At 48.1% G+C, this 16,486-nt stretch overlaps 5 non-coding genes across 5 annotated transcripts; 4 read left to right on the top strand and 1 right to left on the bottom strand.

The window, feature by feature from the left end:
* Positions 1 to 456: 456 nt before the first annotated feature.
* TRNAT-UGU (transfer RNA threonine (anticodon UGU)) lies at positions 457 to 530 on the bottom strand. Its single transcript has one exon. It is a non-coding gene; the product is annotated as a tRNA-Thr (tRNA).
* Positions 531 to 1,279: 749 nt separating this feature from the next.
* TRNAT-UGU (transfer RNA threonine (anticodon UGU)) lies at positions 1,280 to 1,353 on the top strand. The gene has a single exon. It is a non-coding gene; the product is annotated as a tRNA-Thr (tRNA).
* Positions 1,354 to 6,293: 4,940 nt separating this feature from the next.
* TRNAS-GGA (transfer RNA serine (anticodon GGA)) lies at positions 6,294 to 6,375 on the top strand. The gene has a single exon. It is a non-coding gene; the product is annotated as a tRNA-Ser (tRNA).
* Positions 6,376 to 9,101: 2,726 nt separating this feature from the next.
* Positions 9,102 to 9,174, top strand: TRNAG-UCC (transfer RNA glycine (anticodon UCC)). The gene has a single exon. It is a non-coding gene; the product is annotated as a tRNA-Gly (tRNA).
* Positions 9,175 to 11,784: 2,610 nt separating this feature from the next.
* Positions 11,785 to 11,866, top strand: TRNAS-AGA (transfer RNA serine (anticodon AGA)). Its single transcript has one exon. It is a non-coding gene; the product is annotated as a tRNA-Ser (tRNA).
* The last annotated feature ends 4,620 nt before the right edge of the window (positions 11,867 to 16,486 follow it).

Consider the following 16,486-nt stretch of genomic DNA (forward strand, 5'->3'; position numbering starts at 1 on the left):
AAACACCTGGTGCCACACCTGGGCTTCCATTGCAATGGAGACGTACCCTTAGAGTCCATCTCTCCTGGGATAAAGATGGCAGCAGGGCTGGCCTGGCTCATCCGACTTGGGCTCATGGACATAAAGCTGAGGGGCTAAAAACTGTGGTGCAGATATTTGTGTTCACACTGAAGCCTGGGTTCAGAAACCCTCACCCCTCGTGGGGTCTCAGAGGTTGGGCTCAAGCCCATATGTCTGCACTGTAATTTTATAGAGGTTGGGAGGGAGTTTAGCAAGTGGAAATAGTAAAACTGCATTGAGGGGAGTGGACCACTGACCTATCAGCTCTTAACACCCAAACTTACAGTAACTCTATTATCAGTGCCTGTGCGTGTAATTTAAACCATAGGTCCATCTAGTTCTGAATCTTGTCTTCTGACAGTAGCCAATGCCAGGTGCCCCAAAAGCCACTCCCCAAGGCACCACTGGGAGTTGAATCCAGGATCTCCTGTTTACAAAACAGGTACTTTAACCACCTAAGCCATGGTGCCTGGTGTTACTTAAAGCATCGTGTCTGTCCACACCTGACTGTCTGCCAATCCCCACTGGGCCCTGACAAACGTTGCTTGTGTTTGGGTTCTGTAAAGCAGAGGAGCAGGTGAAGTTTTGCTCCCAAGGTGTGTGTGTGATTCTTTGAACAGGTCTACACTACAAAATTAGGTTGGTGTAATTACGTTACTTAGGCTGGCAATGCAGTATATCAACCTAATCCCAGGGCAGATAGCGGCTCAGCTGTCAGAACTTTCTGGAGCTATGAAAGGGGAGGGGCCCAGCCTCTGTAGCAGGAATGCAGGGCAGGTGAGTTCACAGTGGGCATTATGGGATACTGGTGGAGGCCAGTTATGGTGATATAATGACCAGCAGCATTTACACTGACAATTTGTCACCTTAAGTTTGCTGCACAAAGCTCTAGGCCTCTCGTCGAGGTGGTTTTATTTTGTCACCAAAACAGGGCAGTTTTGTCGCCAGATGTGGCATTGCAGTGTGTGCACCAGCCAAAAGCTGCTGAACGAGGGAGCGTTGTGTGTTTTTCACACACCTGAGCAATATAATGATGCTGAAATAACTTTGTAGTGCAGACCTGGCCAAAGATTCACACACACACACACACAGAGCTTGCAAGGAAAAGCTCACCTGCTTCTCTGCTTTGCAGAATCCAAACACAAGCAAAGCTTGTCAGGCCCCAGTGAGGATGGCAGGGAGTCAGGTGTGGGCAGACACTGTAGTTAAGCCACAGGTAGGCACCATGGCTTAGCTGGTTAAAGCCCTTGCCTTGTAAGTAGGAGATCCTGGGTTCAACTCCCAGTGGTGCCTTGTTGATCAACTCTTGTGGCACCTGGTATTGGCTGCTGTCAGTGGACAAAACACAGAGCTAGATGGGCCTTTGGTCCAGCCCAGTATGGCAGTTTTAATTATACTCACAGGCACTGATAACAGAATTACTGAAAGTTTGGGAGTTAAGAGCTGATAGGTCAGTGGTCCAGCCTCTCACAGATGACCCCCCTCCCTTTGGGACAGGGGCAGATCTGGGCTCTCACACCAATTGCTCATTGTGGCTTCCAGAATCTGTGAGCAGCTCATTTAGTTTGCACCAAGGGTTGAGCCCTGCTTCATGCATCGTGTGTGAGAATGAAAATCCTAAACCACCCTTTGAAATAACAAATGCAGCAGGACGTGTTATTGTCCCTGCCCCAAAGCAGACAGACCAATGGAGAAATGCCATTGAGTCCAGGGTATTACTCCACTGCCATTTTACATTTTTTGCTTGCTAAACTCCCTCCCAACCTTGAGGGCTCCCAGAGCCCAATATTGAGCTTGAGCTGAGATGTCTACAGTGCAAATTTACCACCCCACGGCCAAAGCCTTGGGAGCCCAGCCTCCGAGACCCCATGAGGGGTGAGGGTTTCCAAGCCTGGGCTCCAGTTCCATTCCCAGGAGCCCAAATCAGATCATCCAGGCCAGCGGGATTTTATCACAGTATAGATGCCCTCTTAGGATATGTCTACATTGCAATGTAAGCCCAAGGTTAGCAGAAGTCATGTCAGCAGCCCCAACACATAAACATAAACCACGAGGAAAAGACTCACCCCCAAATAAGCTGGGCAGTGTCCTTTTCCCTACGGTTTGTAAATCCAGCAACCAAAAGTCCTTAAACATGAGCCCCCCCTTGCACCCCACTCACAGCTGTTGTCCTTAGTCAGTGCAAGCCCAGAGGTGCCTCTGTAGAGTTCACCTGCCATCCTGAGTGGAAAATGGGGAAAATAAGAAGGCACCGTATTCACTGTGTTGTCTAGGAACTCACTCATCCCTCCACTGCCACCCTGTCTTAAAGCTGGTTTAACACCTAAATTTTAGTATTGGGACCCCAGCCCACTTGGCCTTGGAACCCTTGTCCCCTGCCTAGCAAGTGCTATTGAATTGAAGGTGAGTCCCTCAGTCGGGGTCTGCCAAGCATAGTTGTGCTGCCCGTGCTTCACACAACAAGGATAACAACCCTTTATTTCTCCTGTCTCAATAACAAGGAGACTGGGAATCCAACAAAAGCCAAAACTGATCATTTTGGCAAGCAACGCAACATATTTCCAACGCACTGTAAAATCCACATGTGGACTCATACACGAAACCTTGCAAGAAAATCTTCCTGAGGGAGTCTGAGGCACCTGCTGCTGGAGGGAAGGAGGGAGCAGTGGTTTGGGATTGAGGGGCACTGGGAATAGGAGGGACCTGTGCGTTGGGATTGAGGAGCAGTGTAAAAAGGAGGGGGCTGTGGGTTGGGACAGAGGAGAAGGGTGAAGAGGAGTAGGTTCTGGTTGGGAGTGAGGAGCAGTATGCACAGGAGGGGCACTGGATTGGGATTGAGGGGCACTGAGAGTAGAGAGGACATGGGTTTAGGCTGAAGAGCATCATCATTTGGGGATCCAGCATGATAGAGGAAGGCAGCAGGTGATTCTAATTCCTTAGGGATATTCTGTTGTGTTTTCTGTGTGTGCGTGTGCGTGTGCATGCAGGGGAGGAACATGCTGTATGCCCAGAGGCCTTTATTCCTCCAGGCTGCAAGGACAGAGAGGATGTCAGGAAGTTGCCCCTTCAAACCCACACACACAAAGGCCCCTCTTAGGAAAGGCACAGTCTTGAAGAGAAAAAGTAACACCAAAGAGGACATCAGAAGAACAATTTTTAAAGGTATAGTGAGTAGTTTATTACCTGACCAGGGTTTTGAACCCTGGACCATCAGATTAAAAGTCTGATATTCTACCAGCTGAGTTAGCCAATCTCACAGCAAAAGAAGTACAAGTTATGCAGAGGAGAAACTAGTCAAGAAAAAGGGAAATGGATACAATATGGGAAACCTGCTGCTCTGTCTCTCTTCCCAGCCCTGGCCTAGCCTGGTATTAGTGCAGGTTAAAAAGACAGGGAAATATTGGCATCTACCAGCCTTTCATAGCTGTACAAGACTCAGGCACAGAACAAAGGTGCCCATCAAAGAGATAATGATAATGATGGGAAGGTTCACAATTGACTCAGTAATTGCATACAAAGGTGCACGTTTGGCAGTTACATTGGGAAATTCTGGCTCCTTCTCAGGCTCAGATTGGCCACCCCGGTCTAGGTGTAGAAGTTACAACATTGAAACTTGAAAGAGGGGCCAATTTCCCCATCATTTCCCACCTTCACATCCAAACACGATGACTTTCTGAATGAACCCGCCTCGTTCAGCCAGAAGATCTTGGGGTGGGTGTAGGAGTCACTGGGTAAAATTCTCTGCACTCTGTTCTGGATCAGGTCAGAGCAGAGGTACCTAGTGATCTAGTCTGGCTGTAAAATCTATCTATCAACCCCAAATATGGTGTGAAATTAATCCTCAGGAATGGCTGTTCCCCACCCAGACCCCAGCAAAGGGCTCTCCAAGGAAGGGGGCTGTTGAGGAAGGAAAGAAGAAAGATGTCCTTCTCTCCCTAGAGGAACTGGGCTCTGCGCTTTGGACAGAAAGGAGGGGAAGGAAATGGCCACATGATGGCAGTGGAACCTAAGAAATGAAACACAACAGGCTTCTGTGCACATTGATTCTGAACAGTGAACGAACCTGACTCCTGTATCCTGAAAAGCCAAAAAGCTATTTCTTTGTGTGACAGGGGGAAAAGAGTTCCAATCATTCCTGCCCATTTACTTTTGAATTATTTTACATTATAAAGAAAATTGTAACAAAATTAGTCTGAACTTGAGCTGCCTGTTATTAAAAGCCTGTTCCCCAATTCAGTTCCAACTGCCCTGCTAGAAGCACCCCCAGGTCCCTGCTCACCCCAGGAAGAGGAAAAAGAGAACCCCCCACTGGGCACTGCCCTTGGCTCCAGGCTGCTGTCCCAGGGTGTGTGTGGGGACTGATTGTTTGCTGCTGAGGAGGGAGCCAGTACAGGGCTCTGGTGCTCTGCTCCTAGCATCTGCCCAGCCCAGGCTGTCCTCTGCCTCAGCTGCTGCTCCCAGCCTGCTCTAGAGTCAAACAAGCAGGGCTCCCAGGGGAACAGAGGCTGGGACAGGGCAGCAGCCTGGGTTGGGCTGAGAAGATGCTAGGAGTTCTCGTTCCCTGAGAACTGGTCTGGCTCGCTTCTCAATAGCAAACAAACCAATTCCATATCCCCTCCCCAGAAAAATCAGCCTGAAGCCGAGGGCAGCAGGGGACAATTGCCTTTAGTTCCCACCAAGGCAGGAGAGAACCCAGGGCCTTTCTAGCAGAGCTTATGGAACTGACGTGGGGAAACCAGCCTTTAATAACAGGCAGCTCAAGTTGAAACTAAGTGTTTTTAATGATTTCTACAACATTGAATAACCCTGCGATCATAGTGTCATCATCTGTAAAATTGCTTCAGCCTTACAGGTTCTCAAGTACGAAACTAAACATCTCTTCAAATCCAAGGAAGTGAGGATCAGTCAATCTTCAGAGTCATCCCACATAAAATAATCATGTTGTGGTACATACTGGCCCCATCATGTGGCCATTGCTTTTCCCTCCTCTCTGTTAAAAGTTTTAGTATTTTGCACAGAAACTTTCTTCCCTCAGGAGAGACCTGGGAACCAGGGCTGCCAGCCAGACAAACACCTTTAAGAGGAGGTGTAATCTGTCAAAAAATGATCTCCCTCCTTCAGTTCAGTGACACCGTGAAACGTTACTTATCAGGGCAGAGCTGGAGGATTGAAAGCAGCTACATCAAGCCCCTGTGTAACTCACAGGAATGAACACAAACACTCCCTTGTATCTGAAGAGATGTTTAGTTTTACCCTTGGTAAACTACAAGGCTAAAGGGAAAGGTGATGGTGGTGTCAGATATAAAGAGTGAAACATGAAACAATCATCATAGTTATGCCCATAGCAACTGTAAATATTTCTATATTCTTCTTATTATCATCAGTGTATTATTTTCTCTGTCATCTAGATATCGACTAGATCTTGACCAAGAAATTTGGATCTTGACAAAATAATCAACTACCCCTTGTTAAGATAATGGACTTGACACCCACTCGAATGTCTCCACGCAGGTTCAAATACTAACAACAGTGGCGCCTTATAGCCATAGCTTTTAATCAGGGCAATATATTGATACAAATTCCTGTTAAATCATTTCTCAGACAGAGTCCATCGCCCACATTCCTTAAGGCACTGGGCCACCATGTGGACGTTTCATTTCCCTCCTCAATTTCACACAGAGAGACAATTTCCTTTGCACAGATCCAATAACAGTAAAACCTCCTTGTGTCTCTTGTCTGAGCCAGGGCATTCAATTGCAGTGAACCCTTCTCTCCTGCAATGGCAATGGTCAGACAGAGGGGACGTGGTCACCTGCATCCCTGCCAGGGAGATATTGGCTCGGCTCTTTCTTTCTGCTGCTGTTGTTAGTCCATGAAACATCAGGGATGGAATGCAAGGCTGAGCCCACACACCAACCCCTGAAACATTTCAGTGCCCCAGAGAAATCCTGCCCCCGGCTATTGGAATGATATGGTGGAGATTCGAATAGGAAAGGGACTGTCTGAATTGTCAGTGTGGGGAATGAACAACAATCTATAGCAATGTCGTTAGCCACAAACACACTAATCATGCTCCAGCTGGAAGGAAAATGGGCAGGAACTCTTGCTGTTCACCATGGGCAGAATTACACTAATGCACAGCCGTGAGTGTGCTGGGGGAGCTGGTCTGAGCCATTTGAAGTGACAATTCTGCGAGAACAGAACCATTGTGTAGTGCAATAGCTGTATATCAACTAGTTGTAGCCGAGTGGTTAAGGTGATGGACTGGAAATCCATTGGGGTCTCCCCATGCAGGTTTGAATCCTGCCAACTACGGAAGTATTAGTGTGTTGTCATTGCTGCTGTCTTAGTGCCTGAGCATCCATGGAGCCAGATCTAGTCTCCCTCTGAGGCTGGCTATTCTTAAAATACTGCTGTAGCCCTGTGGAGTAGACAGCTGCTACAGTGAGGGGTGGGGTTTTCCATCCCTGTAATAGCTGCATTGGCAAAACAATCTTTCCTTTCATTTAGCACTATCTAACCATGGCTTAGGTCAGCTTAATTATACTGGTTCTGGGGAGTTTCACACCCTGAAAGACGTACTTGTTAGAGGGTTTGTCCCAATTATAGGCCTGTTAGCTTGACGTCTGTAGTATGTAAGGTCTTGGAAAAAATTTTATGGGAGAAAGTAGTTAAGGACATAGAGGTCAATGGTAATTGGGATGAATTGCAACACGGATTTACTAAAGGTAGATCGTTTCAAACCAATCTGATCTCCTCCTTTGAGAAGGTGACGGATTACTTAGATAAAGGAAATGAGGTAGATATAATTTACCTAGATTTCAGTAAGGCGTTTGACATGGTTCCGCATGGGGAACTGCTAGTTAAATTGGAAAAGATGGGGATGAATATGAAAGTTGTAAGGTGGATAAGGAACTGGTTAAAGGGGAGACTCCAGAGGGTCGTATTGAAGGGTGAACTGTCAGGCTGGAAGGAGGTCACTAGTGGAGTCCCTCAAGAATCGGTTTTGGGACTGATCTTATTTAACCTTTTTATTACTGACCTTGGCACAAAGAGCGGGAATGTGCTATTAAAGTTTGCGGGTGACACAAAGCTGGGGGGTATTGCTAACACGGAGAAGGACAGGGATACTATTCAGGAAGATCTGGACCACCTTGTAAACTGGAGTAATAGTAATAGGATGAAATACAATAGTGAAAAGTGCAAGGTCATGCACTTAGGGATTAATAATAAGAATTTTAGATATATGTTGGGGGCGCATCAGTTGGAAGCGACAGAGGAGGAGAAGGACCTTGGGGTATTGGTTGATAGTAGGATGACTATGAGTCGCCAATGTGATACGGCTGTTAAAAAAGCAAATGCGATTTTAGGATGCATCAGGCGAGGTATTTCCAGCAAGGATAAGGAGGTGTTAGTACCGTTATATAAGGCGTTGGTGAGACCCCATCTGGAATACTGTGTGCAGTTCTGGTGTCCCATGTTCAAGAAGGATGAATTCAAACTGGAACAGGTTCAGAGACGGGCTACTAGGATGATCCGAGGAATGGAAAACCTGCCTTATGAAAGGAGACTCAAAGAGCTTGGCTTGTTTAGCCTGGCCAAAAGAAGGCTGCGGGGGGATATGCTTGCTCTATATAAATATATCAGGGGGGTTAACGTTAGGGAGGGAGAGGAATTATTTAAGTTTAGTACTAATGTAGGCACGAGGACGAATGGGTATAAACTGGATATTAGGAAGTTTAGACTTGAAATTAGGCGAAGGTTTCTGACCATTAGGGGAGTGAAGTTCTGGAACAGCCTTCCGAGGGAAGTAGTGGGGGCAAAAGACTTTTCTGTCTTTAAGACAAAGCTTGATAAGTATATGGAGGGGATGTTATGATAGGATCATTAATTTGGGCAATTGGATTACCACCAGATAGGTCTGCTCAATGGTCTGCAGGGAGATGTTGAATGGGATGGGAACAGAGTTACTGCAGAGAACTCCTTCTTGGGTGCTGGCTGGTGAGTCTTGCCCACATGCTCAGGGTTTAGCTGATCGCCATATTTGGGGTCGGGAAGGAATTTTCCTCCAGGGCGGATTGGCAGGGGCCCTGGAGGTTTTTTGCCTTCCCCTGCAGCGTGGGGCACGGGTCGCTTGCTGGTGGATTCTCTGCAGCTTGAGGTCTTCAAACCAATTTTGAGGATTTCAATAACTCGGTCCTGGGTTAGGGGTTGTTATAAAAGTGGATGGGTAGGGTTCTGTGGCCTGCCTTGTGCAGGAGGTCAGACTAGATGATCATATTGGTCCCTTCTGACCTATGAGTCTATGAACCCTGTAATATTTACATCTTGAAGTTACAGAGCTAATTCTTTACTTTTTCCTTTCTTTTATTAAAAGATTTCTTTTTTTAGAGAACCTGATTGATTTTTTTTTCCTTGTTTCCCTTGTGTTATTCCAGGGGATTGGGATAACTCACCAGAACAGGTGGGGGGGAGACGGGAGGGGGAGAGAAAGAATCTCTCTTTGTTTTCCTTGAATCTGTTTGCCTCTTTGTGGAAAGGAAGGGAGATGCTTCTCTGTATGGTGATTTAAGAGGTTGGATCAGTATCTCTCAGGATAGCCCAGGGAGGGAAACTCTAGGAGGGGGAAAGGTGGGGGAATGGTTTATTACTCCTTGTTTTAAGAACCCAAGGGATCTGGGTTCTTGGGGTCCCCAGAGAAGGCTGGGGAGGTCAGAGTGCTCCAAAACACTATATTTTTAGGTGGTGGCAGCGCTATGAAATCTAAGCTGGTAATTAAGCTTAGAGGATTCAGATGCTAGTATCTCATTTTCTGAACTCTAAGGTTCAGATCTGAGAAGGAATGCTGTGATACTCGTAGTGTAGACATACCCTGTGATTAACAGCTTTGGTGGCTAATTGAAAGGCTGATGGTTCAAACTCAAGTGAAGATGGAGGTGTTTTTTTTCAGTGATGAGAATCCAGTACATTTTAACAGGCTGAAAATCTCCTCAATGCTGCTCTAGCCTCATTGGGCAAGCATAAGTGGCCCTTTCACCAGAGCCATTGGTGGTATAGTGGTGAGCATAGCTGCCTTCCAAGCAGTTGACCTAGGTTCAATTCCCAGCCAATGCAATGATGTGATGTTCTCTCCCCTGGGAATTGGTTTAATTTCAGTCACATTGTATCAGTTTAGCAATAGAATGAGAGAATCAATGTCCTGCAGGGCGTTCAACACACAATGGAGGAAGAAAGGGGTGGGACTAGACAATGAGCAGGTGGAGTTATCCTGGTATTACAATGTTTGGTTTATTTTTTTTTTAAACTTCCTTTACTTTCCTCTCCCTTTTAGACTTGGAGCCTTTAAGGTCAGAAGGGAGCAATGTGATCATCTAGTCCGACCTGCTGCACCTTACAGGCCAAAAGACCCCCCCTCCCCTCCTGTAATAGACCCGGGAGGGAAGGCAGCTCTGTGCACTGCCCCTACCCCAGGCAGCACATGGAGGCCCTCTGCCACACAGCATGCCCCAAGGGGGAGTGGGGGGCCAAGCAGATGATCCAGCATGAGGGGATCATTCTCATTCGTAGCTGTCCAGCTGTATGGGGCAGGAGGTCCTTGTATTTGGAGCAGTGGGAGTGAACTGCGTGCACTTGTGTCTCTGAGCACAATTTTGTGAATAGTATGGTGTGTGTAGGGGGGGTGAGTGTGAGTGTGGCTGCGGGTGTGATTGTTTCTTTGGGGGTTGGACTAACATGTCCCTCTGGGTGCGTTGTGTGTGAGCGTTCTTGGGATTGTGTGAGTCCCTTTGTGTGTGTGTGTGTGTCACTTGCTGCAGAGTACAAAATCCTGCAAAGCCATTTCTTACTGGTTAGCCCAGCAACACACTGATACAAACAGTGTCACAGACTCACACACACAGAGCAGGGCTCAGCAGAGGGCAGCAGGGACACACACGTCTCCCCTGGGCCAGCTTGGACAATTTCCCATCATGACTCGGCACAATGCTGGTGCCCCCACACGGGGGTGGGCAGTGACTGGGCAGCGGGGACAGATGTGCTGGATCTGTAAAAGCAGCAAAGAGTCCTGTGGCACCTTATAGACCAACAGATGTATTGGAGCATGAGCTTTTGTGTGTGAATCTCCACTTCGTCGGCTAGATTCAGAAGGAAGCACTTTGGGAAAATCAGTCAAGGCCCTTAGCAGAGCTGGGACACAGACCCAGTGACCCCTGCACCACCCTGGGAGGGCAGTGGGGTTTAGTGGTCAGAGCAGGGAGAGGCTGGACACCAGGACCCCTGGGTTCTATCCTTGGCTCTGGAAGTGGAAGGGGTCTAGAGCAGGGGGACTGGGATCCAGGACTCCTGGGTTCCATAGGGGAGACTGTTTTTCCCTGTGCTTCCCTCCCTCGAGAGCCCAGCCCAGCCCCCTAGTGGAGACTGAGCAGGAGTGGGGGGAGTTGTTCTCCCACTTTGGAGTTATGATTCAAACTCCTCCCCCAGGGACTGTGACATCACAGAATCTGCCCCCCCCAACACAGAGAAAACTAGTAGGGTTAGGAGGGCTCTAGCTGCACCCACCAGACAACCCTGCTCATTGCAAGAAACCCCCAAACCTACTTGCACCCACAAAACACCCTCTCAGGGTATATGCCCCCTGCTAGGACAGGACCTCTTGCTCCCACCCCTTTTCTTATCACCACAAGCTGCTCCCAGCCAGGCACCACACCCCATTCACACACCTTTTGTCACTACATAGCTCAGTGGCAATCACTGCCCCAAAGTGACTCCGCTGCAGGCACTCCCCGCACGAACTCCCCACACCGGATTCTGTCCACACACACAGAATTCTCTCTGCCCGGCTCCTTCGGTTCATCTCACTGCTCTCCCTACTGCTGCCAGACACTACTTATCTGCATAACCCTGCATTGTTTGGTTCTTGCTGGCCCGTGCTTGTGCCTGCTGGTTTCCTTCCTGCTGTCCCTGGTGTGTAAAGACAGAAGCGTTTTTGAATCTCTTTGAGTTGTTGTTAGTGCTTCAGTTGTTTGCCTTAATCTTATGCCGTTGGATCTCTTTCAGGGTGTGTTTTGGTTCTGAGAAGTAAAAGGCTGCTCTGTGTGTGTGTGGTGTTATGGAGCGAGGTAGCAAAGGTTGGTTGCAGAGGTGGTGCATGTGCCACGAAAATTGTTTCTTGTTTCTCCCAGGAGGAAGGTGTTTTGCACCCCAGTAACCGGGCTCTCACTGCAGCTTTCCTTTCACTAAATAAGATTTTTACCAAATATAAATTGCCCTCCAATTTCTCTATGAGAAATTGAAATTGTATCTTTGCACTAATAGCCCAAGTGTGCAAGTCCATCCCCTCAGAGCAGCCCCACACCCTGAGGCCAGGGGAGAATCCCAGCTGGTTTGTGCATTTCTAACCCTGGGGCCTGAAGCTGATGAGAGAAAGGGAAGTGAGCCATCTTGGAGCTTTCCGATACCACCTGCGGGGAGCACAGGGATTTGACTGAGTGACATCCTGGCTAATTTTCACCTTGTTCTCCACCAGCAGGATCCACTGGAGAGTTCAGGAGTGACTTGACCATGGCAGCACCCTATTTACATATTAAAAGCTGGCATTTTGGGGCCAATGGGGTGAAATGTGAGTACTTTTGGGGTTGGGACCCACATGAGAAGGGATATGGACAAACTGGAGAGAGTCCAGCAGAGGGCAATAAAAATGATTAGGGGACTGAGACAGTATATCAACTAGTTGTGGCCGAGTGGTTAAGGTGATGGACTAGAAATCCATTGGGGTTTCCCCACGCAGGTTCAAATGTTGCCAACTACAGAAGCATTAGTGTATTGTCATTGCTGGTGTCTTAGTGTCTGAGCGTCCATGGAGCCAGATCTGGTCTCACTCTGAGGCTGTCTACACTTAAAATACTGCTGTAGCAGTGGGGAGTAGACAGCTGCTACAGTGAGGGGAGGGGTTTTCCATCCCTGTAATAGCTACATTGACAGAACAGTCTTTCCTTTCATTTAGCACTATCTAACCATGGCTTAGGTCAGCTTAATTATACTGGCTCTGGGGTTTTTTACACCCTGAAAAACGTACTAGTTAGAGGGTTTATCCCATCACCCTCCCATTCCCTGGCCCTTCTTGCATGACTAGAGAGCAGCAATACCCGAAGTTCAAAGGTGCAAACAATTCAATGTTTATTGGGGTAAACTTCCAGCAAGCAATGATTCCAGTTTCCTTCCTCTGTATCCCCCTTCCCAGCTCTGACACCACAGAGGATTGTCTGTGTCCTTGTTCCCATTCCCCTCTTAGCAAAACATAATTCCAGTTCCCCTGCCCCATTCCCATTCCCCCCCTTTACTTTCTGATTGACTGCAATCTATACAGTAAAACTGGAGTTCTGCTTAGCTATACCTTAGCCAATCATTTTACTGAAATGTAACTAACCAATCCTAACATACTGTAACATGATTATCTAACCAATTATACCCCACTGCCTTAATTGGTTTACCCCCAACATATTAATTATACAGCAGACAGAAACAATCACAGAACCAGACAGAGATTATACAGACAAGCAATAGGAAAGTGGGGACTACAGTGACAGAACAACAAACAAATGAGGATTTCACACCCCAAGCTATTGAGCAGTGAGTTGTTGCCAGATGGGATGCTATCATGGCAGAGGTTATGGGTGCTGATTGCTTAACTGTCTGGCCCACAGGGCAGGATTTTGAGGTTCACCATTACTGTCTCAGAATGCCAGCACCCATCTTTTGTTCACTTAAAATGCGAGCAGGGAGATTATAACACCACAGAACTCATGGAGCTCCAGGAAACTTGTAACTTTAGGTCCAGGTGAGTGTGTTTAAAAATCAGCTGTGCTGTGGAAGGTCTCTAGGAGTTGAAAGAGATGTGCCATCTCAACCTCCCTAAAGAGTTCATCAACTATTAATGAAAACTAGGGTTGATAAGTCACATTCTTTGTAGTATCAGGATGGTGGACGGTTCTAAAGCGCTAGTTATGAGACTCATTTTTTCTAATCCTTTGGGTGTTCTGGTCTCTGCATGGAAACATGGTTTCAAATCCCACTCCTGATATTACCATTTAATTATATCTGGAGAAAATGGCCTCACTTCAATCTCCTTTGGAACAATAGAACCCTATTTGCTTAGCTTTTCTATTCCAGTAGCTGTGAGAGAAGCTCCAAACCAGGGGGAAACAGGGCCTCTTCTCTCGACCGATCAATTTTTGTCTTTCTTCATTCCAAGCCATTTTCTGAGATACATCCATATTTCCCACACTATTGTGTTTAGAGTTCTTTGCTTTTATGAAACTTTAGAATCATCATTTAATTGCCACACAACTGTACTTCTGAAGTGAAGTGAAACAATATTCTTTGGATATTCTTGCAGAAGAGTTTTGCTTTCTGACCTGGAAATGAACAGGGCCTACCTGAGGGGCACAATGCTACTCCCTTTTCTTGGCTCATCCAAAAAACATACGTTCTTGATGGCCTTTGTTTTCCTGTTCTTCAAAGGGAAATCAGCTGGTGTAGCAGCTACTGAGAGAGCCTTAGAAAAGGGCTCCAGGTTTCACAGTAGCTGGTTTCTGTTGTGTAGTGGTTATCACATTTGCTTTATATGCAAAATGTCCCTGGTTCAGAAACAGTGCTGCTTTCTCTCTCTTGGTCTCTTATTGCTCCAAGTCTTTTCTCAAATACATCCATAGCTTTTATGATTTCTTCCTCGTTATTTTTTTTCCTTTCATGGAGCTTTAAATTCAAAAGGAGAGGTTTAGCTGGCATTTTGAGGGAAGGAACAGACCATAATTTGGGAGACCGCCAGCTCCATAACAAATCTGAGCATAGAAGAATCCCAACCCATTGTCCAGCATATTTAGCTCCCAGCCAGCAGTTTTTCTCTTGTCTTTTTTTTTTTTGAGCTAACCTTGAGTCCAGGGTGCACACATTCTCTGCCCCACACATCAAATCTGGCCCTGCTGCAAAGTGACCCCTAAGAACCAGCAACCTGCATGAGAGCATGACTGGGGGGAAAGGGTTTCCCATGAAGCGTATAAGCCACGGGATGCGTTGGAAAGAGCAGCTCTGACTGTAACAGTCAGCAAAGAAGGTCTGTTTGGGGATGTGGCTCAGTGGTACAGTGCCTGCTTTGCATGTATCAGGCCCTGAGCTCACTCCCCACATTTGCCTTTCACCTCTGCTGCTTTGCTCATGCCCAGCTGGCATGTGGCCCAGCCAGTCTCCCTGCACAAGTTTCAGTCCTGAGCAGTGAGGGCAAAGTGCCAATTGCATGGAAGCTCTGTAGGGGTTTCTGCTCCTAAAGCACCATGGTGACCCTAAGATTCCCATCCACTGAGCTGCTTGATGAGGAAGGACTGGAGAGAAGGGTCCCATCAGCACCAAGGGAGGGACAAGGACATGGAGGAGCAGTCAGTGCTGAAAGAGGTCAGTGATTTACACAAGACAGGGGACACTGGCCCTTGGAGGGGACAGGAGGTGAGGCCAGCTTGTTTACAATGATGCTGATGATAAATAGAAAAAAAAGGCTGGAGTCAATGAAACATGAGAGCATAGAAGGAGAAGGGCAGCTCCACAGAGGGTCCTGGGTGCTCATACAGCCCAGTTCATAAGTATACAACATCAGACTGGCCACACTGGGTCAGATCAAAGGTCCATCTAGCCTAGTACCCTGTCTTCTTACAGTGGCCGACCCAAGGTGCCCCAGGGTTCCACAGGTTGACTGTGTGTTATGTGAAGAAATATTTCCTTTTGTTTGGTTTAAATCTGCTGCCTCTTCATTTCATTTGGTGAGCCCTAGATTTTGTGTCTAGAGGAGTAAATAACGCTTCCTTATTTACTTTCTCCAACCCAATCATTGTTTTATAGACCTGTATCATCTATTTTCCAAGCTGAAAAGTCTCAGTCTTATTAATCACTCTTCATATGAAAGCTGCTCCATATCCCTAATCATTTTTGTTGCCCTTTTCTGAACCTTTTCCAATTACAATATATCTTTTATCAAGTGGGGTGACAACATCTGCACGCAGTATTCAAGATGTGGGTGTGCCATGGATTTCTGTAGAGGCGCCCTGGCTTGTCCTAGATAGCAAGAATAGACAAACAGGGACCCAGCCCCCTACAGTGATCCCATGGAGAAGAACGTGGTTGTTAGTGGGGTGAAGGTTTCCTCTGGACAAAGGGGAGCTGAAATCCCTCAGTGTCCTGGAACTTAAGCAATGAAAGCTTCAAACCCTTCATAGCCGTGCGTTGAGATGCATCAGCAGAAGGTTGGGCTGGAGCAGGGGTCGGCAACCTATGCCAATTTTTAATGGCACGCTGGGGCCTGCCGGGACTCCAGTATGCCATTAGAAATCCTGCCGGCGTGGCAACCCGCTGGCCCCTTCCTCGCCTTCCCCCCGAGCCCTGCCGCCGCGCGTGCAGCACTCTGGGGGACAGGGGTCTGCACTCCCGCGGAGCAGCATTTGGCTCTGCAGGGAGTGAAAGATGATCCGCGCTCATCCGTTGCCCTGCCACCTTGCACGCAGCACTTTGGGGGCGGGGCTGCATGCGTGGCAGCAGGGCTCCGACTGAGTGGGAAGCATCATGGTAAGGGGGCCGGGGTTGGGGGGGGTGGAGTCAGCAGGGGGCAATCAGAGGACAGGGAGCAGGGTGGGTTGGATGGGGGGTGGGATCCCGGGGGGGTGGTTGGAGCGGAGGTCTCTGGAGGGGGCAGTCAGGGAACAGGGGGGATAGATGGGGCTTGGGAGTCCTAGGGTCTGTTAAGGGGTGGGGGGTGGATAGGAGACAGGGCAGTCAGGGAACAGGGAGCAAGGAGGGTCCTGGGGGCACAGTTAGGGGTCTCAGGGGGGGTCAGGGAACAAGGAGCTGGGGGGGTTGGATGAGTCAGGAGTTTGGGGGGGCTGTCAGGAGGTAGGGGTGTGGAGAGTGGTTGTGGCAGGCAGAGAGCGGGGGGGTGTATGGGTCCAGAGTTCTGGGGCTCCTGTCAGGGGGTGGGGAGCGGTTGGATAGGCACGGGAGTCCGGGAGGTTCTGTCTGGGTGCGGGGGTGTGGATAAGGGTTGGGGCAGTCAGATACACTCAGCCTTCTCCCCTGCATTGGGGGGGTGGTGCTGCCACCGCCTGCTGGAAAGTCATGAGGGTGGTGGGGCTCTGTGAACAGCTCAGTCCCTGACCCTGGTGGCAGAAATGATGAGATGGAGGCTCCAGCTGTTTCTAGGATTTACTATTTCCACTTGCCTGTGAAGTCCAGCTTTCCCCAGCACATTCACTGTGGTGCAGTTGGGTCACTGTTTCCATGGCTGAACAGCAAAGAATCACTCCCAGTTTCCCTTTTATCTGCAGCAGGGTTAGTCTGTGTTGGTGGTTAACGAGGTGGATCTAGTTGTAAATTGTTATTCATTCCCCAC

Source organism: Gopherus flavomarginatus (genome assembly GCF_025201925.1).
Source record: "Gopherus flavomarginatus isolate rGopFla2 chromosome 13 unlocalized genomic scaffold, rGopFla2.mat.asm SUPER_13_unloc_1, whole genome shotgun sequence".
NCBI classification, from domain to species: Eukaryota; Metazoa; Chordata; order Testudines; family Testudinidae; genus Gopherus; species Gopherus flavomarginatus.